The following is a 12233-nucleotide window of genomic DNA, read 5'->3' as shown; positions in this document are numbered from 1 at the left end:
AGATATTTGAGATGATTGCACACGGTGCAGGAAATCTCAGCTCTTCACATGACTATTGGAGCTCACACGTGGGCCAGGGGTCTCCTCAACTCCTCAACTCCTCAGTATTGTGAGCGCACCTGTAGAGGAGGAGGGTCTAACTCTCAGGGATTGTGTCTGTGTGTATAATATGCGTGTGTGTAATGTGTGAGTGTGTAATGTGTGAGTGTGTAATGTGTGAGTGTGTAATGTGTGAGTGTGATGTGTGAGTGTGATGTGCGTGAGTGTGATGTGCGTGAGTGTGATGTGCGTGAGTGTGATGAGCGTGATGTGTGATGTACGTGTGTGTGATGTACATGTGTGATGTACATGTGTGATGTACGTGTGTGTGATGTGCGTGTGTGTGATGTGCGTGTGTGTGATGTACATGTGTGATGTACGTGTGTGATGTACGTGTGTGTGATGTACGTGTGTGATGTACATGTGTGATGTACGTGTGTGTGATGTGCGTGTGTGTGATGTGCGTGTGTGTGATGTACATGTGTGATGTACGTGTGTGATGTACGTGTGTGTGATGTGCGTGTGTGTGATGTGCGTGTGTGATGTACGTGTGTGTGATGTGCGTGTGTGATGTGCGTGTGTGATGTACATGTGTGATGTACGTGTGTGATGTACGTGTGTGTGATGTACGTGTGTGATGTACATGTGTGATGTACGTGTGTGTGATGTGCGTGTGTGATGTGCGTGTGTGATGTACATGTGTGATGTACGTGTGTGATGTACGTGTGTGTGATGTACGTGTGTGATGTACATGTGTGATGTACGTGTGTGATGTGCGTGTGTGATGTACATGTGTGATGTACGTGTGTGATGTACGTGTGTGTGATGTACGTGTGTGATGTACATGTGTGATGTACGTGTGTGTGATGTGCGTGTGTGATGTACATGTGTGATGTACGTGTGTGATGTGCGTGTGTGATGTACGTGTGTGATGTACGTGTGTGTGATGTGCGTGTGTGTGATGTGCGTGTGTGTGATGTACATGTGTGATGTACGTGTGTGTGATGTACGTGTGTGATGTACGTGTGTGATGTACGTGTGTGATGTACGTGTGTGATGTACGTGTGTGTGATGTACGTGTGTGATGTGCGTGTGTGATGTACGTGTGTGTGATGTACGTGTGTGTGATGTACGTGTGTGTGATGTACATGTGTGTGATGTACGTGTGTGATGTGCGTGTGTGATGTACGTGTGTGTGATGTACGTGTGTGATGTACGTGTGTGATGTACGTGTGTGTGATGTGCGTGTGTGTGATGTGCGTGTGTGATGTACGTGTGTGTGATGTGCGTGTGTGTGATGTGCGTGTGTGATGTACGTGTGTGTGATGTGCGTGTGTGTGATGTGCGTGTGTGATGTACGTGTGTGTGATGTGCGTGTGTGTGATGTGTGTGTGTGTGATGTACGTGTGTGATGTACGTGTGTGTGATGTACGTGTGTGATGTACGTGTGTGATGTACGTGTGTGATGTACGTGTGTGATGTGCGTGTGTGTGATGTACGTGTGTGATGTACGTGTGTGTGATGTACGTGTGTGATGTACGTGTGTGATGTACGTGTGTGATGTACGTGTGTGATGTACGTGTGTGATGTGCGTGTGTGTGATGTACGTGTGTGATGTACGTGTGTGTGATGTACGTGTGTGATGTGCGTGTGTGATGTACGTGTGTGTGATGTACGTGTGTGATGTACGTGTGTGATGTACGTGTGTGATGTACGTGTGTGATGTGCGTGTGTGTGATGTACGTGTGTGATGTACGTGTGTGATGTACGTGTGTGATGTACGTGTGTGATGTACGTGTGTGATGTGCGTGTGTGTGATGTACGTGTGTGATGTACGTGTGTGATGTACGTGTGTGATGTACGTGTGTGATGTGCGTGTGTGTGATGTACGTGTGTGATGTACGTGTGTGTGATGTACGTGTGTGATGTACGTGTGTGATGTACGTGTGTGATGTACGTGTGTGATGTGCGTGTGTGTGATGTACGTGTGTGATGTGCGTGTGTGTGATGTACGTGTGTGTGATGTACGTGTGTGATGTACGTGTGTGATGTACGTGTGTGATGTACGTGTGTGATGTGCGTGTGTGTGATGTACGTGTGTGTGATGTACGTGTGTGATGTACGTGTGTGATGTACGTGTGTGATGTACGTGTGTGATGTACGTGTGTGATGTGCGTGTGTGTGATGTACGTGTGTGATGTACGTGTGTGTGATGTACGTGTGTGATGTACGTGTGTGATGTACGTGTGTGATGTACGTGTGTGATGTACGTGTGTGATGTGCGTGTGTGTGATGTACGTGTGTGTGATGTGCGTGTGTGTGATGTACGTGTGTGTGATGTACGTGTGTGATGTACGTGTGTGATGTACGTGTGTGATGTACGTGTGTGTGATGTACGTGTGTGATGTGCGTGTGTGTGATGTACATGTGTGATGTACATGAGTGTGATGTGTGTGTGTGTGATGTACGTGTGTGATGTACGTGTGTGATGTGCGTGTGTGTGTGATGTCCGTGAGTGTGTGATGTCCGTGTGTATGAGGTGTGTGTGATGTGTGTGATATGCATGTGTGATATGCATGTGTGATGCGTGTGTCTGATGTGTGTGATGAGTATGATGTGTGTGTGAGCGATGTGTGTGTGATGTGCGTGTGTGTGTGTGATGTGTGTGTGTGCATTTGATGTGCATGTGTGTGTGATGTGCATGTGTGTGATGTGCACGTGTTGTGTGTGTGTGATGTGTGTGCATGTGATGTGCATGTGTGTGTGATGTGCATGTGTGTGATGTGCATGTGTTGTGTGTGTGATGTGTGTGTGTGGGTGATGTGTGTGTCATGTGCGGGTATGTGATGTGTATGTGTGCAATGTATGTGTGTGATGTGTGTGATGTGCGTGTGATGTGCGTGTGTGATGTGCACGAGTGTGATGTGCGTGTGATGTGCAAGAGTGCGATGTGCGTGTGTGTGTGATGTGTGTGTGATGTGCGTGTGTGTGATGTGCGTGTGTGTGATGTGCGTGTGTGATGTGCGTGTGTGATGTGCGTGTGTGTGATGTGCGTGTGTGATGTGCGTGTGTGTGATGTGCGTGTGTGTGATGTGCGTGTGTGATGTGCGTGTGTGTGATGTGCGTGTGTGTGATGTGCGTGTGTGATGTGCGTGTGTGATGTGCGTGTGTGTGATGTGCGTGTGTGATGTGCGTGTGTGTGATGTGCGTGTGTGTGATGTGCGTGTGTGATGTGCGTGTGTGTGATGTGCATGTGTGATGTGCGTGTGTGTGATGTGCGTGTGTGTGATGTGCGTGTGTGATGTGCGTGTGTGTGATGTGTGTGTGTGATGTGTGTGTGTGATGTGTGTGTGTGATGTGCGTGTGTGTGTGTGATGTGCGTGTGTGTGTGATGTGCGTGAGTGTGTGTGATGTGCGTGTCAGATGTGCGTGTGTGTATGATGTGAGTGTGATGTGCGTGAGTGTGTGTGTGATGTGCATGAGTATGATGTGCGTGTGTGTGATGTGCGTGTGTGATGTACGTGTGTGATGTGCGTGTGTGTGATGTGCGTGTGTGATGTGCGTGTGTGATGTGCGTGTGTGTGATGTGCGTGTGTGATGTGCGTGTGTGTGATGTGTGTGTGTGATGTGTGTGTGTGATGTGCGTGTGTGTGTGTGATGTGCGTGTGTGTGTGATGTGCGTGAGTGTGTGTGATGTGCGTGTCAGATGTGCGTGTGTGTATGATGTGAGTGTGATGTGCGTGAGTGTGTGTGTGATGTGCATGAGTATGATGTGCGTGTGTGTGATGTGCGTGTGTGATGTACGTGTGTGATGTGCGTGTGTGTGATGTGCGTGTGTGATGTGCGTGTGTGATGTGCGTGTGTGTGATGTGCGTGTGTGATGTGCGTGTGTGTGATGTGCGTGTGTGTGATGTGCGTGTGTGTGATGTGCGTGTGTGATGTGCGTGTGTGTGATGTGCATGTGTGATGTGCGTGTGTGTGATGTGTGTGTGTGATGTGTGTGTGTGATGTGCGTGTGTGTGTGTGATGTGCGTGTGTGTGTGATGTGCGTGAGTGTGTGTGTGATGTGCATGAGTATGATGTGCGTGTGTGTGATGTGCGTGTGTGGTGTGTGTGCGTGTGCGTGTGTGATGTGTGCGTGTGTGATGTGTGCGTGTGCGTGTGTGATGTGTGCGTGTGTGATGTGTGCGTGTGCGTGTGATGTGTGCGTGTGTGAGTGTGTGATGTGTGTGATGTGTGCGTGTGTGATGCGTGCGTGTGTGATGTGTGTGTGTGTGATGCGTGTGTGTGTGATGTGTGCGTGTGCGTGTGTTTGTGTGTGTGCGCGTGCGTGTGGTTGGGGTAGGGGAAAGAGGAAGGTTAAATAGAAAACAATGGCCAGACCTTGGAAGAAGAAGAGTTTCACATTCCATCATGTTCTTCTTCCGAATATTCCCCCATAGACTTCAATCTCTAGGGAAATGTAACTCTTTGCCAATACAGGGACGGTGGATTAGACTTTCTGACACCCACTTTTCATTGGAGCGAATTTCCAGTGTGGTGGGATTAAAGGGTGCAAATGGCAGGAAATGAGTCCAACTATACAGAGGTTGGCGTGTTGGTCCCCAGTGGGATTGTCCCCGATAAAATGGCAGGGAACATGGGGCTACAGCGGAGTGCACCTCCCCAGGTAGCCAAAAAACTCAAGGAGGCCAGTAACTCACATGCACACTGATTGTGGAGTAGGAACACTCCAAATTAACATCTTTTAAGAAAAAGAGAGCGGAATTTAAATAAGAAGGAAAATTACCACAGAATTTCAGAGAAGATCTGGAAGGAAGAAGTTGGAACATGAGGTTTTATTTTGTGAATACGAAGAGGAAATTAGGCCCAAAATGCCTGTCCCAAGCTCGCCAAAAATCGTTGAGTTTGAAAAATGAGGCAAATGTACTGGGCATCTGCACTGACTGTACAACCAACAGAACTTGAATCCTGTACCGTGTCCCTATGGAGATCGGGCAGGAAAGTGGAGTTGAGGTCGAAGATCAGCCATGATCTTATTGAATGGCGGAACAGGCTCAAGGGGCTGAATGGCCTACTCCTGCTCCTATTTCTTATGTTTACATACATATGTTCTTATGTTCTTAAACCTCACCGAGAGGTAACGGCATCTGAAAATAGAAAGTATTTGGTATTTTCACGGCCGAGAAGTCTATCTGTATGCCAGTCCATCCAAGAGCCTTGGAATACTAATGCCAGCTTCATCTAATCTGCGGACACTGGGGAAAAGATACATTGGCTCAGAGCAATGCCTGCCGTCCTAGGAGATGGACAATCTGTCAGGACAATGTACGTAACGCACTGGATATAATGCAATAACTGGGCACCATCCTCCATCCTCAGATGTTAATAATCAATCGCACTGTGCAAATCAAATTTGGGAAGGAGGGGAGAGAGTTTCATAGAATCATAGTGTCGTACAGCCCAGAAGGAGGTCATTTAGCCCATTGTGCCTGTGTTGGCTCTTTGAAAGAGCTATCCAATCAGTCCCACTCCCCTTCTCATTCCCCACAGCCCTGAAAATTTTTCCCCTCCAAGTATTTATACAATTCCCTTTTGAAAGTTACTATTGAATCTGCTTCCACCTCCCTTTCAGGCAGCGCATTCCAGATCATAACAACTCACTGTGTAAACAAATTTCTCCTCATCTCCCCTTCTGGTTCTTTTAGGTATTAGTTGGTAGCACTCCAGGGACTTGAGCCCAATGCAATACTGAGGGAGCGCTGCACTGTCGGAGATGCCACCTCTCGGATCAGACGTTAAACCGAGGCCCCATCTGCCCTCTCAGCTGAATGTAAAAGATCCCATGGCCACTATTCCGAAGAAGAGCAGGGGAGTTCTCCCCGGTGTCCAGGCCAATATTTATCTCTCAATCAACACCTAAATACGGATTATCTGGTCATAATCATATTGCTGTTTGTGGGATCTTGCTGTGCGCAAATTGGCTGCCGCGTTTCCCACCTTACAACAGTGACTACACTTCAAAAGAACTTCTTGGCTGTAAAGCACTTTGGGACGTCCTGAGGTCACGAAAGGCATTCTATAAATGCAAGTCTTTCTTTCTGCTCATTCTGAACAGTTGAGTAAACATGAATTTCTCTAATCAACACAGTAGAAATACAATGGTATCAGCTCCTAATCAGATTTGAAAGAAACCTAAATCTTGCTTTCAAATTCAAAATTATGCCATTGTGAAGTCTTTCAGTGCGCAGAATGTACAATCCAAATCAATTAAGATAAAATGCAGATACAAGCGTTATTTACACAGTGAGTTGTTATGATCTGGAATGTGCTGCCTGAAAGGGTGGTGGAAGCAGATTCAATAATAACTTTCAAAAGGGAATTGGATAAATACTAAAAAAAGAAACATTTGCAGGGCTGCGGGGAAAGAGCGGGGGAGTGGGGTTAATTGGATAGCTGCTTCAGAGAGCCGGCACAGGCACGATGGGCTGAATGGCCTCCTTCTGTGCTGTTTGATTCCGTGGTTCTATAAGTGTTGACGTTTAATAGTGCTGTTGCTCTTCTGTACTGATAACCCCTGGGTTCTCAGTGAATTTGCAGTCACTTAGCTCCATCTACAGTTGCTTATAGGAAATATCATCCACTGAAGGAAACCCAAAACTCAGCTCAATTGCAAATGGAAAAGCTTTTGTTGTTATTCAGGGCACATTGTTGAGAATTTACTTAGATATCAAGGCTAGGAAAATATGCTTTTGAAGACAAAAGGTACTTGGGACACTCCTACGGTTGTGATCTAAAATTCGGAAGTTGTCTAATCTGAAACATTTACCTGAGGAAGGAGGAAGTCTCCGAAAGCTTGTGAATTTAAAATAAAATTGCTGGACTATAACTTGGTGTTGTAAAATTGTTTACAATAATCTGAAGTAAGGAGGGTTATAAAAAAAACACAAGATAGGCCTTAACAGATATATTTCAGGACATTAATAAGATAAGCAAGAAAGAAGAATTGCATTTCTATAGCGCCTTTCACGTCCTCAGAACATCCCAAAGTGCTTTACAGCCGATGATGTATTTTTTGAAGTGTAGTCACTGTTGTAATGTAGGAAACGCGGCAGCCAATTTGCGCACAGCAAGATCCCACAAACAGCAACGTGATAATGACCAGATAATCTGTTTTAGTGATTTAGGGATAAATATTGGCCAAGATACCGGGGAGAACTCGCCCGCTCTTATAGTGCCACGGGATCTTTTATGTCCACCTGTGAGGGCAGATGGGGCCTCGGTTTAACGTTTCATCTGAAAGACGGCATCTCCGACAGTGCAGCACTGCCTCACATACTGCACTGGAGGATCAGCCTCCATTTTGTGCTCAAGTCCCCGATAGTTACGAACCAATAGTTGGTGAACCAGTCTGTACTAAACCCCTTCACCACCTGCGACGCTGTGAAAAATGTGAACTAAAATAGTGAGATCTGCAAATGTTGGGGGCTGGGTCTAAAATGCTCCCGTCCGGCAACACCTTGAATTTAAAGTTCTCATCCTTAAGTTCAAATCCCTCTCTGGCCTCTGCCCTCCCTATCTCCGTAACCTCCTCCAGCCCCACAACACGCACCCATCCCCCCCACCTACAAGATTACTGCGCTCCTCCAATTCTGGCCTCTTGCACATCCCCGATTTTCAACGTTCCATCATTGGCGGCCGTGCCTTCAGCTGCCTAGGCCCTGAGCTCTGGAATTCCCTCCCTAAACCTCTCCACCTCTCTAGCTCTCTCTCCGCCTTCAAGAGGCTCCTTAAAAATCTGCCTCTTTGACCAAGCTTTTGGTCACCTGTCCTAATACCTCCTTATGTGGCTCGGCGTCAAATTTTGTCTGGATACGCTCCTGTGAAGCACCTTGGGATGTTTTTACTACATCGTGGGTGCTATATAAATGCAAGTTGTTGTTGTTGTTGTTGTCGTCGTCGTCTCGCAACCAGCTGCCTTAACCCGATGGCACATTCGCAGTCCTTATGGGTCTACAACGTCATTGGTTTCCCCGAATAGCAAGGTACATACACAGCTGATGGAGGGAGAACCAAGCATCAGCCATCAGCTACACTCCTGTAATAAATACTCAGATGGTAGCACTCTCACCTCCGAGTCAGAAGGTCATGGGTTCAAGTCCCACTCTAGAGATTTGAACACAAAATCCAGGCTGACGCTCCCAGTGCAGTACTGAGGGAGTGCTGCACTGTCAGAGGTGCTGTCTTTCAGATGAGACATTAAACCACCTCTCAGGTGGAGATAAACGATCCCATGGCAGTATTTCAAAGAAGGGCAGGAGAGTTCTCCCTGGTGTCCTGGCCAATATTTATCCTTCAATCAACATTACTTAAAAAATACGGATTATCTGATCATTATCACATTGTTATTTGTGGGATCTTGCTGTGGGCAATTTGGCTGCTGAATGTCTTACATTACAACAGTGACTACACTTCAAGAGTACTTCATTGGCTGTAAAGCGCTTTGGGACGTCCTGAGGTCATGAAAGGCGCTATGTAAATGCAAGTTCTTTCTTTTATAAAAACACCCAAATCCACATGGCTGTAGCAACTGTTCAAGAATATACACACACCTTGAAGTAAAAGCTACACACCATTATTAATGTCATGCGATTGCATAGCAGTTTAAAAAATGCACAGATTCCTTAAAGTGCAGACTCCTTCCTTTGCAGACAAGCTGATATTTTCATGTGCGCTGAGCTCCGTCTCTCCACAACAGAATGAAGTAATGGAGCATGTCGATCGATAAGTTAATAAGGCAGCTTTTAAGCTTCAAAATCCCAGGTGAGACCCACATAGCGAACAAATATTCAATAAAAGTGTTTGCACTGGAAGTGAGGAATGTATTCTTCTGTGCTGTTAAATTTAAAAGGATTTAGTAGGACTGAATTGTCCAAAAGATCCCATTTTATTCCATATGCCCTCATGAAGAATTCTTTGGCAGAGTTACTTTTCGTTTGAGTATAGAGACAATCCATAAGAGTCACCAGTAATTTTTGCCCCAATAACATCACAATTGATAAAATTATGTATTGGTGCAATTCACATCATCACAAGCAAGAAAAAAACATCTCAAGACTTTTTTTTATAAAAATTACGGGCCCTTTCAATAAATGGCCATACTTGATCCACTCACTTCTATTAACATATCAAAACGGAGGTAATACCAAACCATGCAAAGTGTTCCTATTTGGACCTTTTAACTATCCACTCAGCCTAATCCATACTGGGAACAAAAGCAGCAACAATAAGAATTAGCAATGAGATAGCGAAATGGATAAAGGCCAGAAGAGTGAGACGGGGTGGGTTGGTGCACCAAATGTTTTTGACATACTTGGAATTCATTACAAGACAGTACAAGGCTTAGAAGTTGAGTTCAATGGAAATTTGATAAATAACCTAGGGGACATGAATGGCTCAGCGCTGATTGTAGATACAAAAGAGAAACCACAAGAGATTCCCGAGCAGTAAATCAGTCAATGGAACATAGATCGAAAATAAATTCTAACCATACAAAGTCAATGGTGATCTGAAAGCAAGAGAATACACCAAGAATTTACCTTAGACTCAACAATATGGAAAGACAGCAACGAGAAAGAATTGTTAATAGACTACCCTAGTAAACATTAGATGGCCAAAGCGACAAAGTTAAACAGAGGATAGCAATTGCAATCACTTGAACTTTCAGTGCAAACTATAAATTCAAGCTGGTGCTGATTAAGTATAAGTTATGGTGAATAGCATTGGATAGATGTGAAAATTAGATTTTGAACAACTAGGGATGAGTTATGGTGCTACAGATGTTTGCTGAGAACCAGTTGTACAAGAAGAATAACTAATGAGAGGGTCCTTGAACTAGGATAAGCAACAAGGTTGAAACATGGTGTACTGCGGGCAATGAAAAGGCAAAGTTGACGGGGTTTGTTACTGTCTGGAAAAGTTGGTGGCCATTCGTCAAGGGGCAGGCAAAGAAGAGCTTGGCCCGATAGTGTGATGGAATGGGCAGGAGTAGCATCAGGGGCTGGTACAATCCACTTGAGCAGAGACTGGATCGTCTGGAGTGCAGTGGTCAACAACTTCCAAGAGTAGAGAAGGCACAAAGAGGGAGTTAGCACTCTACAGGGAAGATACCTTTAAATGGATGCAAAATCGTGGGCAGGCTGTCCACAATTTTCCGATATTCACGGCCAGCAGTCGAGGCTCCCTACTGGTAGCCTGCACTCAGAAGATCAGCCCTAGCATACCATGCACAGGAAGTCACATCATAATACCTCTGTGTGAAACCAGTTCCATTACAATCGTGTACCTGAACATAACCCTACCCCCAAAAGATTGAATATAACACGATGACTTGACTTTGTCATGTCAGCCATGGCTCAATGGGTAGCACTCTCACCCGAGTCAGAAGGTCATGGGTTCAAGCCCAATTCTAGAGCCTTGAGCCCATAATCCAGACTGACTCTCCCAGTGCAGAACTGAAGGAGTGCTGCACAGTCGGAGGTGCCGTCTTTCAGAGGAGATGTTAAACCGAGGCCCTGTCTGCCCTCTCAGGTGGATGTAAAAGATCCTACGATACTATTTGAAGAAAAGCAGAGGAGTTCTCCCCGGTGTCCTGGGCCAATATTTATCCCTCAACTAACATCACTAAAAAACAGACTATCCAGTCATTATCTCACTGCTGTTTGTGGGACTTTGCTGTGTGCAAATTGGCTGCCGTGTTTCCCTACATTACAACAGTAACTGCATTTCAAAAGTACTTTATTGGCTGTGAAGTGCTTTGGGACACGCTGAGGTTATGAAAGGCACTCTTTAAATATGCGTTTGTTCCTTCGTTGTAGGTGACAATATTTCCAACCGGGGATGAATCTGTTTCCTTTCAACAAAAACACATGCAGTTAACTGATTTAATCTCGTTCTGAAAGGACCTCATTACCAGTCCAGGTTTAAATCACTTTAAGATGTGGTTGTTTATACGTTGATATAAATAAAAGCAGTAAACAGCATTTCAGACATCACCAGGGATTAATAGTTGTGATTAAATTCCAATTCCACTGCCCAAATCTGGACATTTGTGGGAATAAAATGCTTCTTACTAATCTGCCAAAGCAAGAAAGTAAATGTGTGCACATTCATTAAAACTTCAGGGCAGCTTGTTAACGATTTGAATTGCTTTCTATTTTTTTTCCAAAGGCTTTGTCCATGTAAGGTTGGCTTGAGTTAAAATTAATTGGAAGGCACTAGTGTGCACAAGGGGAAATAGATGTACAGATAACACAGAATCCATAGCTCCAAACTTCACTTCTTTTTTAGGGTGGAAATCAAACATCCAGGGAGCAGTGGGGCCAAACATTGGGGTAGAACCCACTTACACTAGGTTTAAACTTCTCTCTCACCACACCAGATTGGGTGGGGTGAGTGGGGGTGGGTGGGGGTCATTTCTTCCACGTGTGCCCCTACCCCCGTCCCAATGTCACTTTTGGGGGCATGTCTGGTGGGATGAACCTTTATAAAGCACAGGTTCGGCCGCAGCTGGAGTATTGAGTCCAGTTCTGGGCATCACACTTTAGGAAAGATGTGAAGGCCTTAGAGAGGGTGCAGAAGAGATTTACTAGAATGATTCAAGGGATGAGGGACTTTGGTTACGTGGATAAGCTGGTGAAGCTGGGGTTGTTCTCCTTGGTACAGAGACGTTTGCGAGGAGATTTGATAGAGGTGTTCAAAATCATGAAGGATCTAGACAGACTAGATAGAGAGAAACTGTTCCCATTGGCGGGAGGGTCAAGGACCAGAGGACATAGATTTAAGGTGATTGGCAAAAGAACCAAAGGTGATATGAGGAAAAACTTTTTTACACAGTGAGTGGTTAGGATCTGGAATGCACTGCCCAAGGGGGTGGTGGAGGCAGATTTAATCATGGCCTTCAAAAGGGAACTGGAAAAAAATTGCAAGGCTACGGGGAAAGGGCAGGGGAGTGGGACTAGCTGGATTGCTCTTGCATAGAGCCGGCATGGACCCGATGGGCCGAATGGCCTCCGTCCGTGCTGTAACCTTTCTATGATTCTATGATCTCGGGCTACTGCTGCCAGTGCAGGAAGCTGGCAGACATACAGGGTTATACGTGGGCCCCGCTGTGACCTATTCAAATGTAATATGAG

This window comes from Heptranchias perlo, chromosome 22, assembly GCF_035084215.1.
Source record: "Heptranchias perlo isolate sHepPer1 chromosome 22, sHepPer1.hap1, whole genome shotgun sequence".
In the NCBI taxonomy this organism is placed as follows: domain Eukaryota; kingdom Metazoa; phylum Chordata; class Chondrichthyes; order Hexanchiformes; family Hexanchidae; genus Heptranchias; species Heptranchias perlo.
The sequence above is the reverse complement of the archived record's forward strand: the minus strand, read 5'-3'. Positions refer to the sequence as shown.